Consider the following 24,098-nt stretch of genomic DNA (forward strand, 5'->3'; position numbering starts at 1 on the left):
CGCGCCCCACGCCCGCCGGCAGCCCGCCCCAGCCCCCGCGAGCCCGCGCCCTTGCCCGCACCGCCAGGTGTCCCCCGGCCGCGCACCACTCACCGGCTCCCGGCGCGCCGGAACTCCGCCCGGCCCATGGGCAGCTCCCGGTGCGAGCCTCGGCGCCGCGGACCGGGGCGCCGCGGACCCGGGGCGCCGCCCGCCGCCGCCGCCGCCGCCGCCCGACCGCCCGGCTCCCAGCGCAGCCCGCACGAGCGCCTGGCGGCGGCCCCAGAGCAACGCGGCGCTGCGCCCCCTCGTGGCACTCCGGGAGCGCGGAGCGGGCGGGGCGCGGGGTGGAGCTGCGGGAGCCCGGCGGGCGGCGCTGCACACCAGGGCCCTCCGCGCCCAGGCCGCGGAGCCAAGCGTCCCGCCCTGCGTTCAGGCCTCCGCGGCGGCTGGCCCCCCGCGCCAGGACCACCCGCTCGGGCCGTCAGACGCTGCCCTCCCGAGCGCGGACCCTGGCGGACTCTGCGCCCGAGCTGCCCCAGCCTACACCTCACCTGGTGGGCCTCTGGCGCCCCAAAACCCAGTTCACCCTCTCTCCTCAAGACTGGGCCCGGCCCGGTTCTCTGGACTGGCCACCTAGATTGTCTGTGTCCCCCAGTGGGACATCCCTGGGTGGACACCCCCCCTCCCCAACCTTCTCGGCGCTCTCCCGTGGCCCCCAGGGAGGGTGGACACCACTTTGAAGACACCGGGGTGCTGGGAGGATGGCGATGCATGATTTCACTTTTAGAAAGGGAGAGGGGCTCTAACAGGATCCAGTGGCCTCCTTGAACTGGGTCTTCAGTGAAAAGTTCCCTGGTTGGTCCCAGCATAGAGGTCAGGACACCTGTCCTCTTGTGTCCAGAGTTTGTCCCTTCCGCTGGGTTCCTGGTCTGGCTGACTTCAAGAATGAGCCGGGGACCTTGGCAGTGAGTGTTACAGCTCTTAAAGGTGGTGCCACGGTGAAACCCTGTCTGTACTAAAAATACAAAAATATTAGCCAGGTTTGGTGGTGGGTGCCTGTGGTCCCAGCTATTCGGGAGGCTGAGGCAGCAGAAGGGCGTGAACCCGGGGAGGTGGAGCTTGCAGTGAGCAGAGATTGCACCACTGCACTGTAGCCTGGGCGACAGAGCAAGACTCCATCTCAAAAAAAAAAAAAAAAAAGAAAAAGAAAAAGGTGGTGCAGACCCAAAGAGTGAGTAGCAGCAAAATGTCTTGTGAAGAGCAAGAGAACAAACCTTCCACCGCAGGGAAAGCGAGCACAGCCGGCCGCCGCTGTTGCTGGCTGGCGAGAGGTGGGCGGGCAGCTTTTATTCCCTTATTTGTCCCCACCCATGTCCTGCTGATTGGTCCATTTCACAGAGTGCTGATTGGTGCGTTTTTACAGAGTGCTGATTGGTGCATTTACAATCCTCTAGCTAGCCAGAAAAGTTCTCCAAGTCCCCACCCGACGCGGAAGTTCCAGCTGGCTTCACTTCACTCTGCTTTAGTCAGGACCTGCCTGATGAGATGTGGCCCAAAACTCAACCCAACCAGCTTGAGCAAAAAGCTAGTTTGTGGATCATAAAAAGCCAAGGTTTACTGCTTAGAGGAATGGCTAGATCCAGGTACTTAACCTATGTGCATAGAAACTGGCCTCCCCTATCTCCCAGTCTTTCTGTGGCAGAATGGCCCTGGGTTGACACCTCAGAGAGGGCACAGCTGCCTGATAGTTACAAGGACAGCCTGCGGCTGCCACACACAGGCTCCGAGGAGCTGAGCTCAGGCCATTTCCAAAGACCTAGGGAGCAGGAATAGCAGGCCTGGGTGTCATCTTGCTAGAGCTGAGGCAGAGTTAGTCCTGTGTCAGCTTTGAGGATGGAGCAAGGTGCTGTTCCAAGCTTCCGTGAAGGCTGTTCCTGGAAGAATGGACAGGTTAAAAACAACAGTCCAGCCCATTTCTTGAACAGTTAGGGAAACTGAGTCCTGGAGAGAGCGGGCATCTGCCTAGGGCATACAGATGTATTAGAATGAACGTGGGCCAGGTAGCTAGGCAGGGAGACAGCAGGGCTGGGGCCAGGGCCAGGGCCAGAGGCTGGCCTTAGGGAGGGTGACGTCTGAGACCAAGGGTCAGGTGTGGGGAAAGGGAGGAGGAACAGAGGCAGGCACTTGGTCAGGGGTGAGCGGTGTGCTCCCAGCAGATAGACAGATGCGCCTCAGGGTGCAGGCACTGGGCCACTCCCTGCATCTTCTCCGATTATCACCCTATGCCCCTAAGCCTCAGGTCCAGTCCCAGGGTGTCGCCTGGAGGAAGCCAGGAGTCTAGGAGGAGAGGCCGCAAGAGGCACCTCAGAAGAGCTGACCCACTCAGCTGTGTTGTTCTGGGGTCTGGGCAGCACTGAGCAGCCCTCCTGACCGAGTGCAGGTCAGGGCGGTGAGGCCAGTCTTTCCCCAGCTCACCCTTGCTCTGTGAGCAAAGGCTGCTGTCCCCTGATAAAGAACTTTCTCCAGCAAGTGGCTGGGGCCACTGAAGCATGATTGCCCTGCTGGGAGCAGGGTAGGGGATGCTTGGATGAGGCCAGGGCAACTGGAACATGGGTGTGGACTGGTTCATGGCCACAGCTCCGTGTCCCACAGGGGTGAGGGTGGCAGAGCTATGCTCTGGGACAAAGGAGAAGACCGTGTCCCCTGAGGTCTCCTGCGTCCTCTCCCTGCCAGACCCATCGCTGCCGAGAGTTGGGCCTGTGCTGAGGAAGAAGCTGCAGTCGCGGCTCATGCAACACCAGGAAGGTTTTTGAGCCTCGCGGCCAGCGTGGAGTTCTGCCCTGAGCCCCCAGCTTTGTGGGACCCTGGCTGCAGGTGCCACCACTGGGCCCTGGGAGGTATCTGCCCCTGGCCCCTCATAGCCCACCCAGGAGTGCCCTCTAGCAAGGAACCTCTCCTGCCCAGCCCCTACCCTGCCCACCCAACTTCTCACTCCAGAACGTGCCCCGGGGCTAATCCCTGAGTGAGGGCATTGGGACAGAGGGTGAGCCATCCCTAGGGCCGTCAACTCAGTCTCCCCTCACCCCACCACTGCCCTGAGACATCTATTGGGTGGACACTTACCTAGGGCCTATGTGTGCCGGGCACCATGCTGGGTGCTGGGAATATAGCAGAGAGCCCGACACGGAGTTCCTGCCCCCTGGAACTCACGGTTTAGAGAAGGGAGGCTGAAAACTAACCATACAAACAAAAGAGTAAAAACAATCATTTCGGAGAGCGCCGAGCGCCATGAAGGAAGCCATACTGGGGAGGTGGTTGAGTGCGGCGGGGCTGCTTTAGAAGGGAGGGCCCAGGAAGGGCCTCTCCAGGCACATCAGACGAGGAACTGGCCACACAGGGTCTGGGAAAAGCACCCTGGGCAGAGAGAATAGCAAGGGCGAGGCCCTGTGGCTGGCATGGACTTTGCATTGTTTTTGCAAAAAAGAGGCTGGAGCCAAGGTGGAAGGGAACAGGGCCAGGCAGGGTGTCCAGGTGGGCAAGGAGCTGGATCCTGTCCTCTGGGTGTCGACACGGGCAGGTGTGGCTGCAGCTCTGCCAGCAGCACCCCCAGCAGGAGGGGGTGGTGCTGTCCCCAGAGGTAGGGGTCCTGACACCCATGAGGCCTTTCCCAGCACCTTCAGCCCCTGTGTAGCTGCCCCGGCCTGGATGGCACATCCTGCACACATGTGACTCTGGGAGACCTGAGTGTGCCCCACCAACGCAGCACTGGGTTAGTGGGGCTGGAGTCCTTGTTCACTGGGCGTGGCCACGAGGGACAGGCAGCAGGCCCACGAGGAGTTGGCAGGCAGGGGAGAGCTGACGAGTACAGACCTGGGCAGGGGGCAGGGAATGGGGCAGACCTGAGGGCTGTTTCTGGGGGAGAAGCCACAGGACTGGATGATGGGAGATAGGAGAATGTGTGAGAAGTGACAGCGATGGCAGGGGTCCTGGCAGGGTGAATGGGTACCTTTCCCAGGAGGGCGAGGAGCCCTTTCACAGCAGACAGCACCTGCTGGGACTGTGGGGCCAGGGGCATGTGGAGGAGGTCTGGAGGCAGCAGGGCCTGTGGGTGCCTGCCTGGTGCGGGTCCTCAGGGAGGAAGGAAGGACAGCATGGGCTCCAGCAGCTGCAGGCGCTTACGCAGAGCAGGAGCCTGTGAGGCCCTGCAGTACGTCTGCCCCGGATGCTTGGCACAGCCACAGCACGTGACTCAGGGAAGGGGCACCAGGCAAGGCTGCTGAGCAAGTTCACCAATAAAATCAGGAAACAATGAGGACAGAACTTTGGGCTCTGGCCAAAGCATTTTATTAGCCGACTCGTAACTCGTCCATTCTTGGTCTGGTGAAAACCCTCCAAAGTTACTGCAAGGGCAGAGCTCCAGGAGAGGTCATCCTATAGTCAGCCACAGGAGGGGGCCACATTTAATGATCCTTTACAGTCCAGGGCTGCCAACCCACTGAGCCTGCGCTGGGAGGAGCAAGAGAGAGGGTGTGTGTGTGTATATGGATTTGCACATGTGTGCATGCATGGTATATGCAGTATGTGTATGTGCACTTATGTGAATGTGTGGTGTGTTCTATGCATGTGTATGCAGCACATGTGTGTAATGTGTGTGTTGTATGCTTGTGTATGTAGCGCTGTGTTTTGTGCACGTGTATGCTGTATATATGTGATGCTGTGTGCATGAGTGTGTGGTGTATGCATGTGTGTGTTGTCTGCCATGCGCATGTGTGTGTGCTGTGTGCATGTTGGTGCTGCGTGCATGTATGTATGTTGTGTGCATGTGTGTGGTGTATGTATGTGTTGTGTGCATGTGTGCTCTGCCTATGTGTGTGGTGCTGTGTGCATTCTTGTGCTCTATGCATGTGTGTGGTGTATGCATGTGTGTGGTGTATGTTTTATGCTGTGCGCCTGTGTGCTGTGTGCATGTGTGTGGTGTATGTTTTATGCTGTGTGCATGCATGTGCTGTGTGCATGTGTGTGTTGTGTGCATGTGTGTGTAGCGTATGCATGTGGTGTGCTGTATGTATGTGTGTGGTGTGCATGTGTGTGCTATATGCATGTGTGTGCTGTATTCATGTGTGGGCGGTTTGTGCATGTGTGTGTGTGCTGTGTGCATATATGTGGTGCTGTGTGCATATGGTGTGCTGTGTGCATGTGTGTGTTGTATGCACATGTGTCGTATTGTATGCACGTGTGTGGAGGGTAAGTGTGGGTCTGATCCCGAACTGGACTGGCCCAAAGATGAAGGAAAGCATCACAGATGGGATCCCCTGGAAGCAGAGGTAGAGATGTGGGTGCAGGTTGTTTATGTGGGGGGGGATCCCAGGTGACCAGCCTGGTGGAGCCCCTTTGGGGAACTGCAGGAAGCATCTCGGAATTTCTCCTGCTGGGCAGAGGATTTCCCCCACGTCTCCTATGCTTTCAGGTTGCTGCTGCATGAAGGCTGAGGAGAGTTCCGGGACTTAAGAAACATTCCAGAGGCAGAAATGCAGGAGCTGGAGGTGGTCCCTGCAAGGTTCCAGCACAGAGCCATTGCTCACTGCTGAGCGCAGGTGGAGAGCTCGTGGTGCAGGTGCAAACCTTGCCAGCTGCAGTGCACCCCTCGGAACACTCGAGATTCCCCCAGGTCCTGCATTAAGTCCACGAGGTCACCTCCCTCCTCCACCACCCCTACTAGGGTCCCCTCACCCATAGGCAGTAGGTGGCATATCCAGGGGTGACCTGCAGTGTTGGAGCACTGGTAACCAGGCTCTCCTTGGGCCATGCCCATCTATGTTTATAATAGGGCATGGAAATGAGAGGGGCCTGTGGCTCTTCTGAGTCCTTGACATCATCCCCTCACCCAGTCATGCCTCACCAGGAGGAGGCAGGCTGGGCGCCCCTGCTGGCAGGGACTCCTGGCCCCACCTGCTGAATCACTGGCATGAGCAGTCCCAAGTGGCCTGGAGCATGGGTTTAGGTTTGGGGAGTCCTCCTGGGTCCTGGGGAAAGCGTCCAGCAGAGTGAAATCTGCAGGCACGGGAAGCACCTCCCGAGGGTCTTCAACCCCAAAGCTTGGGGGAACTTGTGACTCGATGGGGCCGTCAGGTTGTAGCTGAGGGCTGGGGATGTAACCCTCCTCTTCCCTACAGAGTACCCCAGGGCACCTGTCACACTCGAGGTTTCATCTCTCCAGGGCTATCATGTCAGCATGTGTGGAATCACCTGGAATGCCTAGGAAAAGCCAGCAACCCACGGCTCAGGTGTGGGGTAGGGGTCTGGGTGGCCCTGCTCTCGGTATCTGGAACAAGTGGCCCAGGTGAAGCTGATGCAAGCCGAAGATGGGCAAACTCCAGAAATGCTGGTGTAGAGGGATCCAGGCTTATCATCCCCATCTGTGGTAGGCAGAATAATGACCTCTGAAGAAGACCACTTCTTAATCCCCAGAACCTGTGGATATGTTGCCTTGGGTGCCCGAAGGGACCTGGCAGGTGGAATTAGATGAATCTTGAGATGGTGAGATGATCCTGGATTATCCCGTGAGCCCAGCGTAATCACAGGGGTCCTTACACGTGGAAGAGGGAGGCAGAAGGCAATCAGGCAGGCGGCGATGGGAGTGGGGTCTGGGAGATGCTGCCCTTCCGGCTTTGGAGGAAGGGGCCATGAGCGGACGAATGTGGGTGGCTGCAAAATGCCAAGAAACAGATTCTCCCCAAGGGCCTCCAGAAGGAACCAGCCCTGCTAACACCTTGCTTCCAGCCCACTAAGACCCACGCTGGACTTCTGACCCACAGAACTGTGCTGCTTTGAGCCACTACGTTGGTGGTAATTTGCGACAGCAGCAATAGGAAAGGAAGACACCATCCCACAAGAGAGGCTGGGAAAATCGGGTGACTCGCGCAGGCGATGCCCAAGCCTCCCACGTCTCTCACTGGCTGCCCCGTGTGGGTGGGAGCCTGTGGGACTGGGCTTGGGCTATTCCCCTCCCCAGAGCCAACAGCCTGGCTGGGCAGAGTGGTCGTGAAGCAGTGCTGGCCTCCCCCAGGAGCTGGCTTAAGGCGCATGTCCCCTAGGCCCCTGCCCAGACTTCTGACTCAGAGGGCTCGGGCAGGGCTGGGGAATCCGAGTCTGTTAGCAGGTGCTCCAGTGGTCCTGAGCCCAGCCAAGTTAGGGAGCCATTGCCTCAACTGTTTCCTTCCCATACATTATGGCTGGGCCTCTTTTCCCAGAGGGCCCGCAGACAACCGGAACTCGCCACGGGCTGTCGGGGAGCCAGGGTGCCCATGTCCTTGTGGGAAGTTGCCAGGGGTGCCCGTGTTTGCTCATTCAGCACATGTGAATCAGGCACCTTGGCAAACAGGCTGGACACCTGGGCACACGTGTGGCGAAGTTTTTAGGTTCACAGGACAGAAAACCTCCAAGCAAGAGTGAGCGGCTGCCGTGAACATCGGCAGGAGGTGCTGCAGGGAGCTGTGGCGAACGTGGTGAGGGTTTCTGGTGGGCCACATGTGCGCCGTGTGCGAAGCACTGGCGGGGGCCGGGGAGGAGACCCTGCAGGACTGCAGAATCCCCAGGCTGAACAGAGCCCCTGCAGGGCTGCGACCTGGGCAGGTGTGCGGGCCCTTAGCATGTCACCATCTGAAAGTTCTTAGTAATTTGATCTTTGAATTTGTGGTTGCTAAGTCCATTGGGACCACGGAGTATGCTTGTGAGGAAACACATTCACGCTGCGTGTCCACGCGACTCCTTGCTTGCCCCATTCACACTTAGGGCTCAGGACGCCCCTGTAGGCAGGGTGCTGGTGGGACGGCTGTTTCAGGCCGCCCAGACTCAGGCAGGTTCCAGGTAGGCACAGTACTGGACAACTGAGTCAGCGGGGCACTGACAGCCCCAGGGCCATGCTTCCTGTTCTAACCAGAACTTGCGTCAGACAGAAAGAAGGCAATGGTGTCCTAAAAACCACCAATGGCCACGTGACCTGATCATAGCCTTTCTTTTTTTTTCCCCCCCCCTTCCCAACTTTTATTTAGATTCGGGGGTATAGTGCGAGTTTGCTACACGGATAAATAGTATGTCGTGGGGGTTTGGTGTGCACTTTATTTCATCACTCAGGTATTAAACACAGTACCTGATAGTTTTTTTTTAATTTTCACCCTTTTCCCAGCCTCCACCCTCAAGTAGGCCCCAGCGTCTAGTGTTCCCTTCTTGGTGTCCAAATGTACTCAGTGTTTAGCTCCCACTTATGAGAACATGTTGGCCGGGCGCGGTGGCTCACGCCTGTAATCCCAGCACTTTGGAAGGCCGAGGCGGGTGGATCACGAGGTCAGGAGTTCGAGACCAGCATAGCCAACATGGTGAAACCCCATTTCTACTAAAAATACAAAAAAATTATCTAGGCATACTGGCAGGCACCTGTAATCCCAGCTACTCGGGAGGCCGAGGCAGGAGAATTGCTTGAACCCAGGAGGCGGAGGTTGCAGTGAGCTGAGATTGTGCCACTGCACTCCAGCCTGGGCAACAAAGTGAGACTCCATCTCAAAAAATAAAAATAAAGGCCAGGCGCGGTGGCTCACGCCTGTAATCCCAGCACTTTGGGAGGCGGAGGTGGGTGGATCACGAGGTCATGAGATCAAGACCATCCTGGCCAACATAGTGAAACCCCCTCTCTACTAAAAATACAAAACATTAGCCGGGCGTGGGGGCAGGCGCCTGTAGTCCCAGCTACTTGGAGAGGCTGAGGCAGAAGAATGGCGTGAACCCAGGAGGTGGAGCTTGCAGTGAGCGGAGATCACATCACTGCACTCCAGCCTGGGTGACAGAGCGAGACTCCGTCTCAAAAAATAATAATAATAAAATAAATAAAATAAAATAAAAATAAATGAGAACGTGTGGTATTTGGTTTTCTATTCCTGCATTCATTCACTTAGGATAATGGCCTCCAGCTGCATCCATGTTGCTGCAAAGGGCATGATTTAGTTCTTTTTTATGGCTGTGTAGTATTCCATGGTGTACCACATTTTATTTATCCAATCTGCCATCAATGGGCACCTATGTTGATTCCATGTCTTTGTTATTGTGAACAGTCCTGTGTTGAACATACGCATGCATGTATCTTTTGGTAGAATGATTTATTTTCCTCTGGGTATGTAACCAGTAAAGGATTGCTGGGTCAAATGGCACTTCACCTCTTAGTTGAGAAATATCCAAAATGATTTCCACAGTGGCTGAACTACTTTACATTTCCACCCATGGTGTATAAGCATTCCCTTTTATCTGCAAGCTCGCCAGGATCTGTTATTTTTGGTAACAGCCATTCCTGACTTGTGTGAGATGGTATCTCATTGTGGTTTTGCTTTGCATTTCTCTAACAGTTAGTGATGTTGAGCATTTTTTCATATAGATGTTGGCCATCTGTATGTCTTCTTTTGAGAAGTGTCTGTTCATATCCTTTGCCCATTTTTTAATGGGGTTATTTGTGTTCTCCTTGTTAATTTAAGTTCCTTATAGAATCTGGATATTAGACCTTTGTCAGATGCATATATTTTCTTCCATTCTGCATGTTTTCTGTTTACCCTATTGATAGTTTCTTTTGCTGTGCAGAAGCTCTTTAATTAGGTCCTGCTTGTCAATCTTTGTTGCAATTGCTTTTGGAGTCTTTGTCATAAAATCTTTGCCAGAGCCAATGTCCAGAATGGTATAACCTAGATTTTCTTTTATAGTTTTAGGTTTTACATTTAAGTCTTTAATCTATCTTGAGTTGATTTTTGTATATGACATAAGAAAGGGGTCTGCTTTTAATCTTCTGCAGATGGTTAGCCAGCTATCCCAGTGCCATTTATTGAACAGGGAATCCTTTCCTCGTTGCTTGTTATTGTCAGCTTTGTCGAAGATCAGATGGTTGTATTTCTGGGTTCTCTAACCTGTTCCATTGGCCTATATGTCTGTTTCTGTAGCAACACCATGCTGTTTTGGCTACTGTAGCCCTGCAGTATAGTTTGAAGTTAGGTGGTGTGCCACCTCTGGCTTTATTCTTTTTGCTTAGGATTGCTTTGGCTATTTTGGCTCGTTTTTGGTTCCATATGAATTTTAGAATAGTTTTTTCCAATTCTATGAAAAATGTCATTGGTAGTTTGACAGGAATAGCACTGAATCTGTAAATTGCTTTGGATAGTATGGCCATTTTAACGATATTGATTCTTCTATCCATAAACATGTTGTTTTGTGTCATCTCTGACTTCTTTGGGCAGTGGTTTGTGGTTATCACTGCAAAGAACTTTCACCTCCCTGGTTAGCTGTACTCTTAGATATTTTATTCTTTTTGTGGCTATGTGAATGAGATTGTATTCTTGATTTGGCCCTCAGCTTGGATGTTATTGGTGTAAATAAATGCTATTTATTTTCGTACATTGATTTTGTATCCTGAAATTTTGCTGAAGTTGTTTATCAGATCCAGGAGCCTTTGGGCAGAGAATAAGAGGTGTTCTAGGTATAGAATCATCTTCTGAGAAAAGAGATAATCTGATTTCCTCTTTTCTTATTTGGATGCTTTTTCTTTCTTTCTCTTGCCTGATTGCTCCGGCTAGGACTTCCAATACTACGTTGAAAAGGAGTGGTGAGAGAGGGCATCCTTGTACTGTAGCAGTTTTCAAGGAGAATACTTCCAGCTCTTGTCCATTTAATACGATGTTGGCTGTGGGTTTATCATATTTGGCTCTTATTGAGGTATGTTCCTTTGATGCCTAGTTTGTTAAGGGTTTTTTACATGAAGGGATGTTGAATTTTACCAAAAGCCTTTTCTGCATCTCTTGAGATGATCATATGGCTCTTCTTTTTAGTTCTGTTTATGTGATAAATTACATTTATTGAGTTGTGTATGTTGAACCAACCTTGCATCTCAGGGATAAAGTCTACTTGATCAAGGTGGATTAGATTTTTGATATGCTGCTGGATTTGGTTTGCAAGTATTTTGTTGAGAATTTTTGCATCTATGTTCGTCAGGGACATTGGCTTGAAGTTTTCTTTTTTCATGTGTGTCTCTGACAGGTTTTGGTATCAGAATGAGGCTGGCCTCATAGAATGAGTTAGGGAGGAGTCCCTTTCTTGGCCTTGATTTTTTGGAATAGTTTCAGCAGGATTAGTACAAGTTATTCTATATGTCTGGTAGAATTTGGCTGTGAATCTGTCTGGTCCAGGGATTTTTCTGCTTGGTGGGTGTTTTATTACTGATTCAATTTTGGAACTCATTACTCGTCTGTTCAGGGTTTCCATTTCTTCCCGATCATAGCCTTTCTCACTCGGGTTGCTTCCCTGTATCAGTCATTCACAGAGCCAAAAATAGTGACAGAAAAGGAAAGGGGAAGATGGGGCCAGTCCTTCCTTTCCCTGTCAGCCTTCTGCACTCATCAGTAAGCTGCAGGTGGAGAGAGTAGGTAGAATGTGTATAGGTCAAAAAGTGACAGTCATACCTCGCTTAACACCGGAGACACATTCTGAGAAATGTGTTAGGTGATGTTGTCATTGTGAGAACTTCAGGGTGTACTCACACAAACCCAGATGGCACAGCACCTAGGCTGTATGGCAAAGCCTATTGCTCCTGGGCCACAAACCTGTACAGCAAGTTGCTGTACTGAATGCTGTAGGCAATGGTAACACAGTGCTAAGTATTTTTGTATCTAAACAAAATATATGCGTTTGTTGATTGAGATGGGGTTTCACTCTGTTGCCCAGGCTGGAGTTCAGTGGCACGACCACAGCTCACTGCAGCCTCCAACTTCTGGGCTTAGGAGACCCTCCCACCTCAGCCTCCTGAGTAGCTGAGACCACAGATGCATGCCACCACACCCAACTAATTGTTTCATGTTTTGTAGAGATGGGGTCTCACTATGTCAATCAGGCTCGTCTTGAACTCTTGGCCTCAAGTGATCCTCCCACCTCAGCCCCCCAAAGTGTTAGGATTATAGGCATAAGCCGCCACACCTGGCCTCAAAACATGGAAAAGGTAGAATACAGTATTATAATCTTATGGGACCTCTGTCTTACATGGTCCGCGGTAGACTGAAAGGCCATTATATGGCGCGTGACTGTGGTTGAGTTGGCCTTATGCAGAGTTGCCCTGGTAAGAATGAAATCCTTATGCGTGTATAAGCTACACAAGACAAATTGTGTAATTTCAGTGATTCTGTATAGGCATTATTTTATATTTACATTGAACAATGTAAAAACCAACAGTAATGTTCATCTTACATTTTAATGATAACCTCATATTTTATTTACTTAGAATAACATTAAATGGCACATAAAAATGCCAGGACAAGGGGAGAGAGAGTGAGCCAGAAAGGAAAAAAGTGCTTTAACACTAATAGCACGATTTCCCTGATTTTCAAGCCCCACCTTTTCATTTTGCTCTGGCCCCTAAAGGTTACGTAACCAGTCCTGGGATGAAGCGAGAAGTGGCTTTGCCTGGATTTCAGGAACTGCCCAGGGAGTTGGCCGGGTGCTCACACCTGTAATCCCAGCACTTTGGGAGGCTGAGGCGGGGGGATCACCTGAGGTCAGGAGTTCAAGACCAGCCTGGCCAACATGGTGAAACTCCGTCTCTACTAAAAATACAAAAATTAGCCGGCCTTGGTGGCAGATGCCTGTATTCCCAGCTACACGGGAGGCTGAGGCAGGAGAATCGCTTGAACCCAGGAGGTGGAGGTTCCAGTGAGCCGAGATTGCGCCACTGCACTCCAGCCTGGGGAACAAGAGCGAGGCTTCATCTCCAAAAAGAAAAAAAAGAACTGCCCAGGGAGATCACGGAGGCAGGCTGTGAGGGGACGTTGTGAGCACCCCAACTGCGTTCCATTCGAGAACAAGACATGTGTAAACACAGGCCAGGCCCGACAGCCTGATGCTTTCCTACGAGAGAGCCATGGGGTGGATGACCTTCTGTGCCCCTCCCCTCCTTCTCCCTGCTTTGAGCTTGGTGGGGTCCGAAACTGAAGAGGAGGAAGTGACATGGGAGCAAAACCAGGGGCGGGGAAGGACCCCGTCTCCTCGTGCCAGATAACGAGCTGCTGTCTCTCAGCTCCAAGTCTCGCTCCTATGCTTAGCCTCGGCTGAGCTACACATCTCTCCGTTGTCAGCCAACTCGTTGACCTTGCAAATGGGAGGTTCTAGAAGGAAACAAGAAGGCGCTTGCTCCTTCCCGTCGTGCCCACTGTCCTGATGGTGGCACGTCAGCAACAGCCCTTCATGCCAACAGGGGCGGCTGGTTCCAGACTTAGCTTCATTCTGCTCTCCCAGGACAGCTTCATCGCCACTCCCACAGGGCCTACCATCAGCCTGGCCATGCTGCTCCTCCCAGGTCTCGTTCCCTCTCCGTGGGGCCCTTCTCTGAACTTTCAGGCTCTGATAAGCCCAGATGCACTCTTCCCTTTAATCCTTAATCCCTAGAGGGTGGTAGCTACCTCTTAAAGTTATTTGTTACCTCAGTTTCCTTTTTGGTTCTCTAAGTCTTCCAACATCTGTTTAGCCAAGTCCCTACCTTCAATTCTTTGTTGAAATACCTAGTGTGGGTCCTGTTTCCCTGACTGGTCCCCACTTGGTGACCCAGCCTGGTATCAGGAGTGGTGTCCTGGGAAACAGATCCTCAAAAGACGGGGGAGCTCAAGTCCATAGTGTGATGGGCCAGTGAAGTGTGGGACTTTCCCGTCCCTTATCTCCTGCTCCCTAGTTTGACCCTAGTAGGATAAAAAAATTCAAGCTAGTAATAAAAGAGAGGAGGGATAGAAGCGAAATATGGGGAAGGGAAGGAATATCCCATGCCACCTTCCCTGCCTTCCTGTATATTGAATATCCCAAGCAGGGAAGGTAGAAGATTTATCTCTGAATCAATCTGGCAAGTTTGAATATCACACAGCACTAGCCATTTTAATAACTAAACTGAAACGGAATTTTTTGCTTAGACTAAGTTTTCTGTTTTCTATGAGACCAGAAAGAGCATGGGGTCTATCAATGTTTTTAATCAATTGCTCCCCCACTGACTAACTGTTAAGGAGTCAGGGAGTAAAATAAAATCGCATATTAGTTATGTCACATAGGCCCTGCTTATTCAGCGTACTGGTTATACTTGATTTTATGTTCAAATATACCTAAATAAGATAACACAAACAATTTAAAGCAGCACTGGGATTTAGTACAACTGTTTTTCTTTCAAAAAAGTTCTGTAATTTAGAAAACTTGAATATAGACTTGGCATTAACTTTAGTTTTTAAAGACAGATACTGGAAAATTTAGGGATAAAATTTAATGATGTCAATAAATTACTTAGTAAAGAAGACATATGAGTCAGCATAGGCTGCCATAACAAAATACCACACACTGGGTTGGGTTAAACAACAGAAACTTCTTTTCTTTTTTTTGAGATGGAGTCTCGCTCTGTCGCCCAGGCTGGAGTGCAGTGTTGTGATCTCGGCTCACTGCAAGCTCCGTCTCCTGGGTTCATGCCATTCTCCTGCCTCAACCTCCCGAGTAGCTGGGACTACAGGTGCCCGCCACCACGCCTGGCTGATTTTTTGTATTTTTAGTACAGATGGGGTTTTGCCGTGTTAGCCAGGATGGTCCCGATCTCCTGACCTCGTGATCTGCCTGCCTTGGCCTCCCAAAGTGCTGGGATTACAGGTGTGAGCCCGGCCCAGAAACTTATTTTCTTAAACGGTCTGGAGGCTGGAAGTCTGAGATCAGGGTGCTGGGATGTTCGGGCTCTGGTGAGGACTCTCTTCCTGGCTTGTGGACGGCTGCCTTCTCCCTGTGTCCTCATATGGTCTTTCCTCAGTGCATACATGTGGAGAGATGGACCTCTCTCTCATCCTCTAGTTACAAGGCCACCCACCCTTATGGCCTCATTTAATGTCAGTTACCTCCTAAAAGGTAATTGACTCCAAATACAGTCACATTGGGGGTTAGAACTTCAACATAAGGATTTTGGTAGGAGACACAATTCAGTCAAAAACAAGAGATACTAAAAAAAAGTTAACAACTGTTAAGCCAAGGGAATAAAGAAGAGTGTTCATTATTCCATTCTCTTTCCTATATGAGAGCATTTTCATAATAAAAAGTCAAAAGGGCCTTTGCTTCTGGGTAGTACATTGTGGCAGACCAGTGTTCCTTCTGATAACCAGAAAAAGCTGAACACATTTTCAAAGGCACCAGAGAGTCATGGAAGCACAAAGACTAGATGGACTAAAATTCCCGAGGGGGAAAACTCTTCCACGGTGAACTTGGTTCTATGCATGGACTGGGGAAATGGGGTTTAAAGAAGACAAAGGGCTACTTTTGGGAGGAAGAGAACCAGCAAAGCTTTTAGCATGTGCAGAAGACTGGAGAGTTGAGGCTAATTTCTCCCTAAAGCATTTGCTGAATTCTGAGGCTGTGGGGTGAGTGGGACCTGGAGTGGGGGTGTTTAGCACACAGTAAAAAATTGCTATAGACTATACACTAAATTACTATACACTATACACGGCCACATAACAATAGATGTTGCCCCACCAATGACCCAGATACTGAAATGAGCAGATGAGGACTTTAAAATAAAAATACTTTGAAAAAATAAAATAACTGGGCCGGGTGCGGTGGCTCACACCTGTAATCCCAGCACTTTGGGAGGCCGAGGCAGGCGGATCACGAGGTCAGGAGATCGAGACCATCCTGGCTAACACGGTGAAAACCCATCTCTACTGAAAATACAAAAAATTAGCCAGGCGTGGTGGCGGGCGCCTGTAGTCCCAGCTATTCAGGAAGCTGAGATGGGAGAATGGCGTGAACCCGGGAGGCGGAGCTTGCAGTGAGCTGACATTGCGCCACTGCACTCCAGCCTGGGCGACAGAGTGAGACTCCGTCTCAAGAAAAAAAAAAAAAAGAAAAGAAAAAGAAAATAACTATGGTTCAAGAAAATAGAGGGAAAGATGACAAACTGGTAAAAGGATAAAAAATTTTGACAGAGAATTAGAATCTCTGAAAAAGAATGGGTATAAGGCTTGAAAAGGAACTTCACAAAAGATATTCATATGTCAATAAACATGAAAATGTGCTTAACTTGAGAACAGTCATCACCGACTGCAAATTACAACCAAGACCATTACCCACCCTCAGAATGGGTAAAACAGAGGAGAAGCTGGGTTACCTTACCTTAAAGTAGGAAAAGGTTAGAGAGGATATGTAGCAACTTGAATTCTCATCTACCACTAGTGAGAATGTAAATGGAAAAAATGACTTGGGAAAATCGTTGGGCAGTGTCTGCTGTGGTAGGCGGAGTAACGGCTCCTCAAAGATGTCCCCTTCCTAATCCCTGGAACCTGTGAATACCTTACGTTACATGGCAACAAGAACTACAAAGATGTAAAGTTAAAAGATTTAAAATAAGAAGATTATCCTGAACTATCTGGGCTTGCCCCATCTAATCACACGAGCCTTTAAAAGCAGGGAAAATTATCTGGCTGGAGCAGAATACATGCAGCAGAAGGGAAGTCGGAGATTGCAAGCGTGAGAGAGACTCGACACGCACCTGCTGGCTCTGAGATGTAGGGGCCACTTGTAAGGATGCAGAGAGGCCTCTAGGAACTACGGGTGGCCCCAGCTAACAGCCAGCAAGGAGATGGGGACCTCGGTCCTACAACAGTAAGGAACTGAATTTGGCCAATAAGCCAAAGGAGCTCTGAAGGAAGGGAACGGTGGGAACTCAGGTTCTCTTCCTGCCTCTCTTTCCCTGACTTTAAGATGGAGCTAATAACACTGACCTCATAAAACTGTCAGTATTACATCAAACATGTTCAAATGTGTGACATGCATAGCTATTCTTCTTCTTGAGCCAATTTTGGTATTTCTTCTAATCTTTCTTCTTGAGCCAATTTGGTATTTCTACGAATATCTGCTTCATGTGGACAAGCACATCTGTTGGAACCCTGTATGCCTACAGTTATCTCCCTCTGCCGTTTTGCATGTCACTTGCACTGACTTTTTCTTCATCAGTGTTGCCAGAGATTTGTCTAAGTTATTAACCTTTGGGGTTTTGCTAATTTTTTTCTCTCAATTTGTCTTCTGGTTTCTTGATCCCTGCGCTTATCTTCATTATTCCTCCGTTTTTGCTTCTCTGGGCTTGCTCTGTTGCTCTATTCTCTGCCTCCTGAGTTGAATGCTGAACTCATTTTTTTTGTTTTGTTTTGTTTTCCTTTTTTTATTTTATTTTCTCTTTTTTTTGGTCTTTGAACTCATTAAAAAAATTGTTTTTTGACAGAGTAAACACCTTTATTACATGGGTGGAGACAGAAAGGATGAGGATTTATTTGCCCTTCCGGGCCTTGATTTTCCTAAGATAGAACTCTGACTCCTTGCCCTCTAGCACATAGCCATCTGCTTGGCCACAATGTCCCGGCCACACTGTCCCAGCCTTGATGCGATGCACGCAAGAAGCTTGCCCTGTTGGAACTGCTTCTCCAGAAGACTGATTTTGGCATTCTTTTTCCTTTCATCATACTTCTTCTGACTGTTTTAGATCATTTTTTGTTTAAAATCTCTTCCTCCTCAGGAATCAGTTTGGCCCCTTTCTTACGGCCCAGGAGCAGCTCATAGTAGGACTCGCACCAACGCTGATACGGTGTGTTGTCAATGAGTGTGACGCAGTTCCTCACCGGGGTCTCGGTACGGACCAGTTCATTCTTGGACACATTGTCGACAGCATCGATGATGCTGGTTTTGCAATTACAACACTCTGAGCCCCAGGAGAAACTCCCCACATCCAGCCTCAGGGCACAGGATTTTTTGTTACTTCCCTGCACACGGACTGTGTGGACGTGGTGGGGGCCGATCTTGGCATTGGCAGCGGGGCGCCCCAGCTCATACTTCCACTTTTCGTCGTTGGGCATTCTCTTGCCCCCGGTCTTGTGGTGCTTGTGCCGGCTGTCCTGGCGCTGGCTGGAAAGACAAATCTGTCTTATTCTTAATAAATATATTTAACCCTTGGCTGGGTCTTACCAAATTAGGCACACAGTTTGTTGAGGCCACGCACTTTTAGGAATTTCAAATTTTTCCTTATGATTTCCTCTGTCACCTAGATTGCTTAGTGTATTGTTAGTCTCCAGATGTGTAAGATATTTTAAAATTTATTTTGAATTGTATCACATTATCCTATGATGTTGACTTTGGGATTTACTGAGACTTCCTCTGTGGACTGATACAGGCAGTATTCCTGTAAGTTCCCTGTGTTGAAAAGAATTTGCCTGTTGGGTCTAGTGCTCTCTCTGGGCCCAGGTAGAGAGCTGTGCCATTCCAGTCTTCTAGTTCTTTGCTGCTTTTTCACACACCTGACCTGTCCATTCCTGAGAGGGGTGCATTCAAATTTCAAGCCACACTTTTTGGTATTTTGTTTCTCCTCATGGTACTGTCAATCATCATACACACGCACACAGAGTTATATATTATACATATATTACATGGTGCATGATTTGTAATTTTATATATTGTTAGGTTTTCTATTTGCTCACGGACCTTAACTCTTTTTGATTAGTGTGTTTTGGTCATTTACATTTATTTTAACTACTGGTATATTAGGGCTTATTTATGCTTTTATTTCATTTTTCCTATTTACCACATTTCTGATAAGAACAGACACTATACTTGATCTCAGCCAAAAGGCCAAGAAGCAAGGGTGATATTTTCTTTTTCTCCCCTTTTCCTGACTGAATTTCCTTCTGGCCCAAGTAATGCATTTTATTTTTGTCTATCAATTTTAACAATTTTAAAAAATGTTAGGCATCCATCCCACAAACCCAGGTGCATCCCTAACATCCTCTCACATTCCTCTGGTCTCTCTCCCTGTTTCATCTCCACCTCCATCAGCAGAGTTGGTATCATTCTTGGAGCTTTATTTATGAAGTCTTGCGGTCTAGAAAAATGTCCAAAGGTTATGAGTTACTCCTTAGGCCTCTCAGAAGCCGCACTGACTCCTTAGTAGTTTCTCTGAAGTCAACACCAACGCATTCGGCCGCATGTAGGTAGCTCACTACAAACGCTATTATGCAGACACACATGTACATGGCTACCTATACCTGTGTCTATAAAATACATGTGTATACATGATGTATACATGAAGTTGAGACTTTTTTTTTTTTTTTTTTGAGACAGTCTCACTCTGTCGCACAGGCTGGAGTGCAGTGGGGCGATCTTGGCTCACTGTAAGCTCCATCTCCCGGGTTCACGCCATTCTCCTGCCTCAGCCTCCCAAGTAGCTGGGACTATAGGCACCCACCACCACGCCTGGCTAATTTTTTGTATTTTTAGTAGAGATGGGGTTTCACCATGTTAGCCTGGATGGTCTCCATCTCCTGACCTTGTGATCTGCCCGCCTTGGCCTCCCAAAGTGCTGGGATTACAGGCATGAGCCACGGCGCCCAGCCGAAGTTAAGACACTTTTAAAATCTGGTTGCTTGTAAAAAATCAATGGTGAAATGAATGACTGCATATCCGTATAAACGCATGTACAGACGCATGCATGTAGACAGGATATAGCAGGTGGTGGAATAACATTTGGAGAATCTGGGTGAGGAAGAATTCTTTGTACTATTTTTGCAAGTTTTCTTATTTCAAAATTAAAATTTAAAATGTAATGGGGTCAGCCAACAGGACAGGGGACTCAGCTTTGAAGAGCTTCCCTGACTACAGTTTTGGCAAGTCAAGTCTCAAAAAGAGGAATGAAAAACACAGAGAAATAAGGTGTGATGCCGCCTGAGGCAGCTATGAAACCAACACCACGCCTTGAGCCCTGACCACTAAAGGGAAAGAACCGGGTGCAGGGCTGCCTTTTGGCTGAGGCGGGGCACAGGACCACCAAACAGCCCTGGCTGACACGCGGGAGCTCTCGCTGACAGCAAACTGCCAGCACATGATGGCAACGGGACAAATTAAGGAAGTCACTCTTCCCCGAGCCCTCAAAGAATTCCTGCTCATGGCCAGGACTGTCAACTGAGGCCAACGGCATGCGACATGGTGGATGAGGCACCCCCAAAGGAAGCCCCGTGGAAAACTTCCTCTTCACAGGGAGGAAAATGTGACTGAGTGACGGAGGACTGGCCTGTCATCACCCTAAGCAGTGGCCAATTTTAGCATCACTGGCCTGGTGTGAGGGCTCGCACCTATACTCCCAGCACTTTGGGAGGCTGAGGAGGGAGGACTGCTTGAGCCCAGGAGCTTGAGACTAGCATGGGCAACAGAGAGAAACCCTGCCTCTAAAAAACACTTAAAAATCAAAAATCAAAGTTTTAGCATCACTGACAGTGGGTTAAAAAGATATGAAATGTCCTTTGGTGTGATTTAATAGAAAGGACACAATATCACTTAAATGTATTACAACCAAAAGATGCAGGTGAATCTAGCAAAGCTTTATCTGTACCTTCCAGATTCCAGGAAATCCTGGGGATGGGGAGCAGGTCAGGGCAAACTCTTAGAAGTGGCCACACAAAGCTGGAGGGTGCACATCCTGCAGGACAGCCTGCCTGGCACTGTAAGTTGGTTCCATGGTGGATCACAAGATCCTTAAGGACGTGACAACCAGAAACCAGGCACTATGAATGCATGCGGTATTGACTAGGCCCTGGAAAAAAAGGCAAGGGATGCTCAAGGTGAGAAGCGTCTGAAGTCACACCCAGCGTGAGCCAGGTTCTGCCCTGATGGAGACATTTTTGTAGTCGTCGGGCAACAGGAGAGCTGCCTGGCGTCGGTTGTATGGTCCTTTGTGGAATCAGAGTCACACAGCTTTCAAAACACATCACTTCTTTACTCACACCGAAACAAAACAAGGCCACTGAGTGCCCTGCTCCCCTACTCACTCGGACCTATGGACACTGGGACAAAACGTCATGTTTTCTAAGTGGCCACAGGATAGCAAAAATGTGGCTATCAAGGGGGAGGTGGGCGCTCACCACCTGCCCCTCTCAAGTAAAAATAGAAGAATGCACTCTGAGAGCCAGGGAGGGTGCCAAACTCATTTCTTTTTCTTGAAATCTGACTAGTAAATGGAGCGGAGAATGACACTGAAGTGCATTCATGCTTTCTGTGACCCATCCGTCAAGCTCCTTCTTTGTGACCTTGCGGCTGTGTGGCGAGGCTGCAGAGCTGAACTGCCCCGCTGACGGGGGAGACAACAGCCACACGGACCTGTCCTGATGACTGCCTGAAGGCACTGCTCTCAAGGCTGTTCATCACCATGCAGAGGGAGGCTCAGGAGACACGTTCATGCCCTCAGACCACAAATGTCAAGCTGGGAGAGAATGTTTGCGGCGATGACAGAACTGGGATTGACTCTGCAACATCACAAAATTCAGGAACTGAGATGGACCTAGACCCAGAGTGTGACACGGCTCTCAAGGCTGAGGCCACCCGACAGTGTGTCAATTAATGGGGGCCCTTAGAGGGTGCCCTGCTCAGGCTGTATCTCGAATACTGTGTCCACTTCTGGGCCCATATTTTAGGGATGCAGCTGACAAGTGGGTCCCCAAGGTGGTGAGGCTCTGGGGGATTTTTATTTTTAGAGAAGGGGTCTCACTCTGTCGCCTAGGCTATAGTGGTCTCATCAATGCTCACTGCAGCCTCAAACTCCGGGGCTCAAGCAATGCTCTTGCCTCAGCCTCCTCAGTAGTGGGGGCCTTTTCATAGGAGAGGGTTGGATGAACTTTGAGTTTAACATAGAGAAGGGAAGACTTGGAGCTTACCTTTCCAACTAACATATTACAGCCTGCTATTCAAAGCAGGTCAGACTTGCTCTATTTTGCCCAGAGGAAAGGTCTAGGAGCCATGGGCAGAAGTTACGGGAGCCAGGTGTCAGTTCAGTTTAAGAAAGAACGTTCTAGCAGTTAAAACTACAAACGATTCAGTGGGAAAGGAATTCCCTTCATGTGAACAGGGTCTGGGTGACCAGCTGTGAGGAACTCTTCAGGCTGATGCCTACTTGAATGGGTGTGACCCACAGAGTCCCTCTGTGCATTCCACTCTGGATGAGCAAATGAAGTTAACTTCAAAGCATACTTCAAAATGTGTGAATGAAATTAATTTCAAAGCATATTTATAAAAGTTATAAGAAAATCACAGGGAGATTGAGGGAAGAGGAGAGAATATATTTTTGGAGAATGAATGTAAAATACGGTTTTAAGTGAAAGATTTTAATTCAAAGCTCAGCACAGAACTACTCCTTTGCAATTAGGAGATGTGTTTAATGATAGCTGTGTCTTTGTACATTTCCATTTAGTTCCTGAGTTCCATGTGGAGGAAGTGATGGAAATGACCCAGTTCACTGGAACAAAGTCCTTGTCTTTTCTTTCTGCCATCAAGTAAGAATGCCGACCAGTGCTGGAGCTGAGTGACGATGCCCTGTACACCCAAGATTTGTGTACAAATGAGTCAGGGCTAGCAAGGGTAGAAAAGGCAGCTGAACCCTCCTGAGGCTCTGCTCCCCCGAGAACATAAAGCATCTAGGAGCTATGTCTAGAAAGGGGCTTTTTGGCCGGGCACAGTGGCTCATGCCTGTAATCCCAGCACTTTGAGAGGACGAGGCAGGTGGATCACTGGAGCTCAGGAGTTCGAGACTCACCTGGCTAACATGGTGAAACCCCATCTCTACTAAAAATACAAAAATTAGCTAGGCGTGGTGGTGCACGCCTGTAATCCCAGTTACTCGGGAGGCTGGGGCACCAGAATCGCTTGAACCTGAGAGGCGGAGGTTGCAGAGAGCTGAGACCGCGCCACTGCACTCCAGCCTGGGTGACAGAGTGAGATTCTGTCTCAAAAAAAAAAAAAAAAAGAAAGAAAGAAAGAAAAGAAAGGGGCTCTTTACATGGTATCCACTGGGGTCCAGGGCTCCTCTGAAAGCTTGGCAAAAATTTTGTGCTTATGGCATTTTTCCTGGGAGAAGGTCACAGATGTCAGCAGATTCTCAAAAGTGTTTATGACTAAGAGAGAAGAGTGAGATTTGAAAGAACATGCTACCCACGGGGTCAGGGCAGACCCACCGCTCCTTCTTGGTGCTGAGGTGCCCAGGCACCCTCTGTCTCGGGCGTAAGGCCCCCTCACTATTGTAGGGTGGGGGTTAGACAAAATGATTCTGGATTTCCCTTCCAACTCTCAAACACCATGAAAGGAAATGGAAGGAGCAAACACTCTTGCTCACAGTGACCCTTGGGCATTCTCACTGCAGAAGAGCATGCGGTCTCCAGGCCTTGAAGACTCAGCCTTTGACCAGCTCCGAAGGGTGAGACGCGCATCTCTCTTCCATCACGGTTACATTCAGCTGCAAGGAGATGTGACTGACCACTCTGTCACTGTTGTTACTGATTTTGTTACCAATTTTCCTGATTAAAACAGTATCAAAGAACTGCCTTATTGTCAAAGGTAACCACCTTATGCTTAAATTCACAAAAGTAGCCACAGAATCTTCAAGATAATGCAAGTAGCTAATTATGAAGTTCTTTTGAAATATGGGCACTCTCCCTCCTCCCTGAAAACCCCCACCCCACCTATGTGTATTACTTCAGGCAATAAATAAAAAGCATTTCGGTGCTGTCTACAGTGAAAGAGGGAAGAGGGAATAGGACAGAGAAATGGAACCCAGACCCCGGCCCCAGTATCTCAAGAAACATCTTCCTTCTTTCAAGACCTTTGAAAACACAACTGCGCCGGGCGCGGCGGCTCACGCCTGTCATCCCAGCACTTTGGGACGCCGAGGCGGGCGGATCACGAGGTCAGGAGATCGAGACCACCCTGGCTAACACGGTGAAACCCCATCTCTACTAAAAATACAAAGAATTAGCCGGGCGTGGTGGCGGGCGCCTGTAGTCCCAGCTACTCCGGAGGCTGAGGCAGGAGAATGGCGTGAACCCGGGAGGCGGAGCTTGCAGTGAGCCGAGATCGCGCCCCTGCACTCCAGCCTGGGAGACAGAGTGAGACTCCATCTTAAACACACACACACACACACACACACACACACACACACACACACACACACACACACATACAACTGGTACTCATCTCTCTGGAATGCTTCTAGTCCTTTTAAGCAGAGAAAAGAAAGT

The 24,098-nt window shown here is 49.7% G+C and overlaps 1 protein-coding gene and 2 pseudogenes across 4 annotated transcripts in view; all 3 read right to left on the reverse strand.

The window, feature by feature from the left end:
* The window catches only part of RASGEF1C (RasGEF domain family member 1C), a 183,203-nt gene extending 182,930 nt beyond the window's left edge, over nt 1-273 (reverse strand). The window contains exon 1 of one of the 4 annotated variants that reach the window (XR_010112159.1): nt 94-167. The gene's annotated coding sequence lies outside the window, so the exon portion shown is untranslated. Of the gene's footprint in view, nt 1-93 lie in introns of all 4 variants that reach the window. The other 3 variants (XM_055112916.3, XM_055112918.2, XM_055112919.2) reach the window with 3 other exon arrangements.
* Nucleotides 274-4,337: 4,064 nt separating this feature from the next.
* Nucleotides 4,338-20,017, reverse strand: LOC129397898 (small ribosomal subunit protein eS8-like; annotated as a pseudogene).
* On the reverse strand, nt 18,589-18,687 carry LOC112437922 (U2 spliceosomal RNA; annotated as a pseudogene).
* Nucleotides 20,018-24,098: the final 4,081 nt, after the last annotated feature.

This window comes from Pan paniscus, chromosome 4, assembly GCF_029289425.2.
Source record: "Pan paniscus chromosome 4, NHGRI_mPanPan1-v2.0_pri, whole genome shotgun sequence".
Lineage (NCBI taxonomy): Eukaryota > Metazoa > Chordata > Mammalia > Primates > Hominidae > Pan > Pan paniscus.